This window comes from Momordica charantia (assembly GCF_013281855.1).
Source record: "Momordica charantia cultivar OHB3-1 chromosome 8 unlocalized genomic scaffold, Mcharantia_2.0 BLBB01000008.1, whole genome shotgun sequence".
Classification (NCBI taxonomy): domain Eukaryota; kingdom Viridiplantae; phylum Streptophyta; class Magnoliopsida; order Cucurbitales; family Cucurbitaceae; genus Momordica; species Momordica charantia.
In genome coordinates, this window is record NW_028275166.1 from 17,798,487 (window position 1) to 17,805,698 (window position 7,212).

At 40.7% G+C, this 7,212-nt stretch overlaps 1 long non-coding RNA gene across 2 annotated transcripts; it reads left to right on the plus strand.

The window, feature by feature from the left end:
* The first annotated feature begins 618 nt into the window (after positions 1 to 618).
* LOC148209679 (uncharacterized) lies at positions 619 to 6,178 on the plus strand. Of its 2 annotated transcripts, none has more exons than XR_015792667.1 (3): positions 619 to 856; positions 1,135 to 1,191; positions 5,929 to 6,178. It is a non-coding gene; the product is annotated as an uncharacterized LOC148209679 (long non-coding RNA). The 2 variants fall into 2 exon arrangements; XR_015792668.1 differs by having other exon boundaries at positions 5,934 to 6,178.
* The last annotated feature ends 1,034 nt before the right edge of the window (positions 6,179 to 7,212 follow it).

The window sequence follows — 7,212 nt, forward strand, 5'->3', positions numbered from 1 at the left end:
TCTCACGTCCTGGATTCCGAATCATTATAGTTGGATAGAACCTTGTGCTATGAAGAGGTACCTGTTGAGATCTTATCAAAAGAGACTAGGACGTGGAGAAATCGGACTATTGACTTGGTGAAGGTCCTGTGGAGAAATCACCAAGTGGATGAGGCTACCTGGGAAAGGGAATGTGAGATCAAAGCGAAATATCCTAAGTTGTATGCCCAGCGAACTTTCGAGGACGAAAGCTTTTGAAGGGTGGAAGTCTGTAATGCTCCACGTTACTCAGGTTAGATTACCCTCAAGTCTCGAGGTTTTAGTCGAAATATATATTTTTTTATTAATTAAATTGTTTCGTGCTGTTGTGAGCTTTATGTTTCTATTAATGAAATATTTATTTTTCGTTTTGTTTTGGGCCATTGGACTTGTTTGTTTATTTTTGTTAATTGGGGACGCTTAAGCTTAGTATTGTCGGGAAGCTAGAAAATTATAATTTTAACCCAGGGGCCTTCTTTAAAAAAAAATTGAGTGAGTGCGCTTTTAGTTCAAAACCTAGAGAAATAATAAAACAAGCCCTAGGGACCCTTTCTCCTCACTTACACGTGAGCCACCAGCTCTCTCCCTCCCCCCCCCCAACATCGTGTTCTTCTTCTCCCCGTCAACCAAACGCACCACGCCTCCACCCCACGACCGGTGTTTCTCTTCCACTACAGCGCGTCCCCATCTCCGGTGGCAGCAGTAGCCGGTCGCGTTTCGGCTTGTGGTGGCGGCGGGTGGTGTCCTTGCGGCATTTTGCAGCATTCGGCAGCGTCGTTCCAGCTGGACGGTCCCTTAGCAGCAGCATTCAGCATTCTGCAGAGGTCAGCGATCTCAGGTATGGTTTTCCCAAGTCGCACAGCATCCTCATTTTCGGTTGGTGTGAGTTCCTTATTGCAGAAACGCTTACAACATTCTTTTGTGGCATTCGACACTTACCCATAATCGTTTAAAGCCCGATTTACGTGACCCACACCCATTAGAGCTTCATCCAAGTTACCCGCACCTAAACGAAGTTGATTTTACAGTAACGGACCTTTCGAAATCTCATTGTAACCAATTTCAGTGGCTCAATTTTTGTTTTGACTGTTGCCTCGTTGTCTTTTGTTTGCCTAGGTGTTGATTCAACGCAAGGTTAGGAGCATAGCAGCGGGTAAGTAGAATGAGGGGCAGGTGCGTGTATAATAGAGTGTTATTGAGATTGTTATGTGGTGAATTTTTGTTATTGATGTATCTCTTGTATCTTTAAATCGTTAGGCGTGAATGGGCATCTCCTAGTGGACACTTCTGGTCGTAGGCTGCTACTTTTCTTATATTTTAATTATGAAAGTGTTTTGTTTTTGTTTGTATTGTTCGATATGTCTAGTGTTGGTGAGATAGTTGGAAGTGATTAGTTTTCTTTTTTTTTATGTTTGAAGCATGCTTGGGATGATTTGCGTAAGTTAGATTTATATTATTTAGTTTTAATATTGCTTAGTATAAAGTTGTTGGGCTATTTCTTCTGCCTTGAACCATGAACCGCTTGCTAGAAAAATTATGTTGCGTGTGGAAGTAAGGATGGGTGGTAGTTACCTTGGTTGGGTTGATTGGAATTGCCTGAAGTGAATGGATCGATTGGTTGTTTTCTTTGTGAGTTTGTGTTTCTCCTTGTATGAATAAGAAGTATGTGGATAAAATGTAATGCGAATGGAAGTGTAAAAGGTTTGTCGGTGCCATGAAGAGATCATTTGTGGTGTGTCTGCGGTGATAGAATGTACTAGTTCATTGTTTGTTGATGTTTGTCTGAGGCGATAGCAAAGGCTAGTTGGTTTGCTTGTTTGTGTTTGGTCTGAGGAGTCAAACAAGTCTAGTGGTTTTGTAGCTGAGAGTTACTCGGGTGTATACTTTAGAAGTCATGGAATAGAATCTTAGTATAAGACTAAGAATATAAGGTGTGGCTTATTTTGACTTGATATGTGTTAAACAAAAAATACATAGCCTCTAAGACAAATGATCGAGGGTGATATGTCACTATTGGGTGTCAAGGCTCCGAGTACAAAAGGTCGGGGTCGATAGGCCAGTCTTGGTAGAGACGAGTGTCGAAGCTCTGGGTACAAAAGGTCAAGGGTCGGCATGATGAGTCTGCTGATGATGAGTGTTGGGTCTTCATGTGGTGGCGGTCAAGAACCAATACGCTGAGTAGTCATCGAGGCCTTGGATACAAAAGGTCAAGGGTCGATGAACAGTTCGAGGCTTTGAGAGTAAGGGTCAAAGTCGAAGACTAACATAACATGATGGACTATGATGAGTTTGGTTAAGCTAGAGGTCAATGAGCTTTGTGGCCAAGATACGGTGAGACTTAAGCTTGGGGACAAGTGGTTGCATATTGATTTTTCGCCCCTCTGAAATTATTGTTTTCAGCTGCAGACCGAGTCATTGGCCGCGGTGGTGATGAGAAGGGGGCTTGCATTAAAAAATTTTGTTCCTTTTCAGTTGAACCTATATTGTCACTTGTTTAGATTTCCCATTTAACCTTCACATACTTTCTAGTAAAGCAACTAGGAGGTCACCCAACCCAATATTACTCCAAGTCAAGCACACTAAACTTTGGAGTTCTTACGATTGAGCCACCGAAAAGGAAGGTGCACCTTGTTGGTATAGGTATTGACTATCAATTCTTTTAATCCTTTATTGACCATTGTTCCAGGATCTCAAGATCCCTCTCATTCTGATGTGGGTCGACGCCGAAGTCGGTTTCGAGTTACCCGTCCCTATTCGGACTCAAATCGGTGTTACCCATCACTTTTCGACTTCAGACCAGCAAGCTTAAAGCCATTCAAATTAAAAGAATTGATAGTCACTAACTATACCAACAAGGTGCACCTTCCTTTTCGATGGCTCGGAGCAATCTTGGGTTGGGTGACCTTCTATTTGTTTTACTAGGAAGCATGTGAGTGAGGACAAAGCATGTTGGAAGGACTCGTGTTGGTCAGTAGGGGCAGTCTACACTCTTCTAAAGTATCAGAGCGTAACCTCTCCCAGTAAGATGTGGTCCGGGGACGAACCAAGGCAGAAGCTGGTGGGCATGTGACGCCCGACTAGAGAGGAAGGGTACATGAATGAACCGATACCACATTCGAATGAGAGGGATCCTGAGATCACGGAACAATGGTCAAGAAAATGCTTAAAAGAATTGATAGTCACTACCTATATCAATAAGATGCACCTTCCTTTTGACGGTGACGCAGCCAAGTCGCAGGGGAATGCCGGGGCATAGAGGTTTTGAATCCTGGGCCTGGGACGTTACAAGAATTTACTTGCCTTTTTGAATCGATTAGCCCACGGAGGGCAAACTTTTTACGTATAAGGTTGAATTGAAATAGGGGTCTCTATGTGGTTTATCTTTTACTTATTGTCTTATACATTCCTTCTAAAAGGGGGGTTGAACTGGGAATTTGTTAAGGTTACCTCGGAAGTATCGTTGAAATTCGGGGGTATTATAGAGTGCACGGGGAAAGTCTACAAGAGGAGCAAGCTCAAATCAGCCCAAATGAAGCTTATGCTCAAAGTCAACCCAATCATGAGCCAATCATTATGCCACAAGGTCCAATCACAAGAGCTAGAGCTAAAAGACTACAATAAGGGTTGAATGGTCACTTCCAAGCTAAGGTGTTCACACTTGATGAAGAGTTACATCCCTTCAAGCTTGAAAAGACATCTTGTCATCCACGAAACGTCATGAATCTAAAAATTCATATTCATCCACATATTTAATTTATTTTGTATTTTTAAAATCCACATATTTGCATTTAAAAGGGTTCATGAATGGATTTGAAAGAGTGGTGGCTGTATTTGGACTATTTAGGCCAATGGTTTTGTTTTTTCATTGTGTCTTTTCAATTACTATAAATACGGATGTATATTTGCTTCTCAAACACAATATTTGGTGATTGAAATTTCAGATTGAGTTTAGTCTCTCTCAAGCTTTAAGCTTTCTTTGTATTCTTGTGTTTAGAATGCATGTTTAGAACTTTCAATCTAGTTTGATCAATTAGGTTGTGGAGAGTTCGAAATATTGAAGATATGAACAAGTTCTTTTTTCTTCTTGATCTTTGATCATCTTACCAAGCATAAATCTGTTTAACTTTCTTGGGGTTGGTTCATCATTTTGTTATTGGGGTTATTCTTATTATTGTTGTGGGAGTTCACCTCGAATAGGGGAGTTCTCATGCATAATTGAGACAGTTCCTTTATCACATAGTCACATAGACTTGGTGGCTCGTGCTCTTACTGTAGCACCCAACAGCGTCGGAGGCAGATTTGGAGTGTTTCCCCTACTGTAAAATGCAAACAGTAGCATTTTGTGGTGTTCGGCGATTACCCACATCCTTTCGAAGCGTGATTTACGCTTTACGCTACCCACACATTTTCAAACTAGATCTAAGTTACTCATACCTAAACGAAGTCGATTTTGCAGTAACGAGCCCTTTAAACTCCTTTATAATTGATTTTGAAGGCTGGAACGTATAATTAACTTGCTGTTTTTATGTTTTTAATGCTTAGGTGTGGGATCGACGCAAGAATTAGGGGCGTGGTTGCGTGTAAGTAGTACTAAGGGGCGGGTGTGTGCGTTAATGGGTGTTATTGAGATGATTTCGTGTTGAACTTTGTTATACTTATGTATCTAATGTATTTAGAATTTGTTAGGCATGGTTTGAGGACCTCTAATTGTTATCGTTGTGTATCATGTTTATTTGAGATGACTTAAAGTTGTCGATTGGTATGGTTGGAAGTGATTAAGCTTTGATGTTTGAAAGCATGTCTTGAGATTAAAATGCACGTGTTAGTTTTATGTTATTTTGTTTATGTTTGTTTATGTCGTGATTAGAAGTGTGAATGGCTTGTCGATGCCTTTGAAGGATTGGTTGGGGGGTCTAAAGTGATGGGACAAACTAGCGGTTTGTTATTCTGAGATTTATCTGTGATGATAATGCAAACTAGTCGTTTGGTTGTTCGGAGTCAAGATTGTGGGTTACTTGGAAATGATATGATAGAATCTTAGCAGAGGACCATGATTCGAATGTATGGTTTATCGTGTAATGAAAGGTAGATACACGAGTGGAATGGCCTCTAGGGCAAGTGATCGAGGCTTTTACGTTACTACTGAGTGTCAAGGCTTCAGGTACAAAAGGTCGGGGGTCGATAGGCCAATCCTGGTAGAGGTCAGTGACGAGGCTCCAAGTACAAAAGGTCGGAGGTCGACATGATGAGTCTATTTGGTGATGATTATTGGGTCTTGACATGGTGGCGGTCAAGGACCAATATGTTAAGTAGTCGTCGAGGCCTTGGGGATAAATGTCAAGGGCTGATCCACTGTTCGAAGCCTTGAGGATAAATGTCAAGGGCTGATCCACTGTTCGAAGCCTTGAGGATAAATGTCAAGGTCGAACGTCAAGCTTCTAAAGAGGAGTGTCGGGGCCTGGGGGATAAATGTCAAGGGTCAATACGATTCGAAGAGTTAGACTTGGAGGACTAACTTAGCGTGATGGGTTAGAAGTAGCCTAGACGAGCACAATTCAAGACCTTGGGGATAAATGTCAAAGGTTAAACACCAAGCTTTTGTAGAGGAGTCGGGGCCTTTGGTATAAATGTCAAGGGTCGATACGATTCGAAGAGTTAGACTTGGAGGACTAACATAGTTTGATGGGTTAGAATGAGCTTGGAGGATCTAGAAACTAGCAGACCTTGTGGTCGAGGTTTACTTTGGTTGCATGTGTTTGTTAATGAGCGTGATGATTTATTGATGCATGGATGCCAGTTTAATATTTTGTAACAACTGTTGTGTGTTGAGCATATTGTTTGTGTGTAGTTAGAGAGGGCTATGTATGGAGTATTCTTAATACTTACCCCCCTACAATTATTGTTTTCAAGTGAAGATCAGGTTCATGATGATGGTGATGGTGCGGAGGAGACTCGAGGAGAAGGACAATAACTAGCTTCCATTTAGTTTTAACTTGTCTAAAATATGTTGCTAGGAGTTCTTGTTGTATTAGTTTATGTTCTCTATTTTGAGCATTGACTTGTTTAAAGTTCAGGGAGTTATTAAAATGTGTTATATGACTTTTTGTTTTAAGTCTGAACTCCTATAAAGATTAGGTCTTTGGTTTCCGTGAGGAGCTCAGGGAGTATGTTTAATGTTATTGGATTTTCTAACTTGGGAAGGTTGAAGAATGGATTAATTGTTTGGTTTTGGTGTTATTATCAAAGTGGCACAGTAGTAGCGTGGTGGATTTATTTACTTAGTTGATTTGTTATTATCTTGCAGGGTTATGCTTCTATCGAGTAGGTTGTTTGTCTATCGTCGTTTACTCGATTTAGCTATGCTTTGACTTAAACATGAGAGTTATGTGTCGCTTGTCCACGGAGGACAAGCTGTTTCGTTTATTTCATAAGTGAAGTGTTCACACGTTTATGTTGAGCAAATAAAAAGCTGAATTATCTAGGTTCGTTAAGTGGCCTTTATGCCTTGGGAGAAAGTTTGGAGCAAGTAGGTTTAGTAATGTTCCTTGTGTAAGTAACCAAAATTTGGGGGCGTTACATAGACATGCGGTAGACAAGAACAACAGATGACATTTTTTGTGTGTTGAAAACAAGAAAAGTAAAGACAAAGACAGAAAGTAAAGGCATATATCCGATCTAGAGCCTCGGTTCTGATACCAAATGATACGTGTCAATCCAAGCGTATGGACTTCTCGAACCTCTAGCCACTTTAATCTAGTCGTATAGTTGGTTCAACGGAAAATGGAAAGGTTAGATGGATTACCTTTGCAGTCAAAATTGCCACTAGTAGACATAATTCTCACTATGCTCGAGGTAGAAACACTCCACATGTTTGGTGACCAACAAAACAAGCATGTTCTAGTAATAATGTACCATAAGTTCAACCACACAAAGGATAACACTATTTGCAGAGGTTTGCCCGATGTCAAGAATAAAAGAAACCTCTCAACTCAAAGTTTATTTCTTCATTAAAATCTATTTTCAAACCACAAGGGGAACACCTATTAATAGGCAAAGGCCAAGGCCTTTACTCATTTTACAAAATAAAATAAATCCTAAAATCTAAGGTAAATAAAATAAAATAAATAAAAGCGGCAATGGGTGGGACAACGTGGCTCTAAGCAGGCAGATGTGTTGGCACGCGCGGGCAACGTG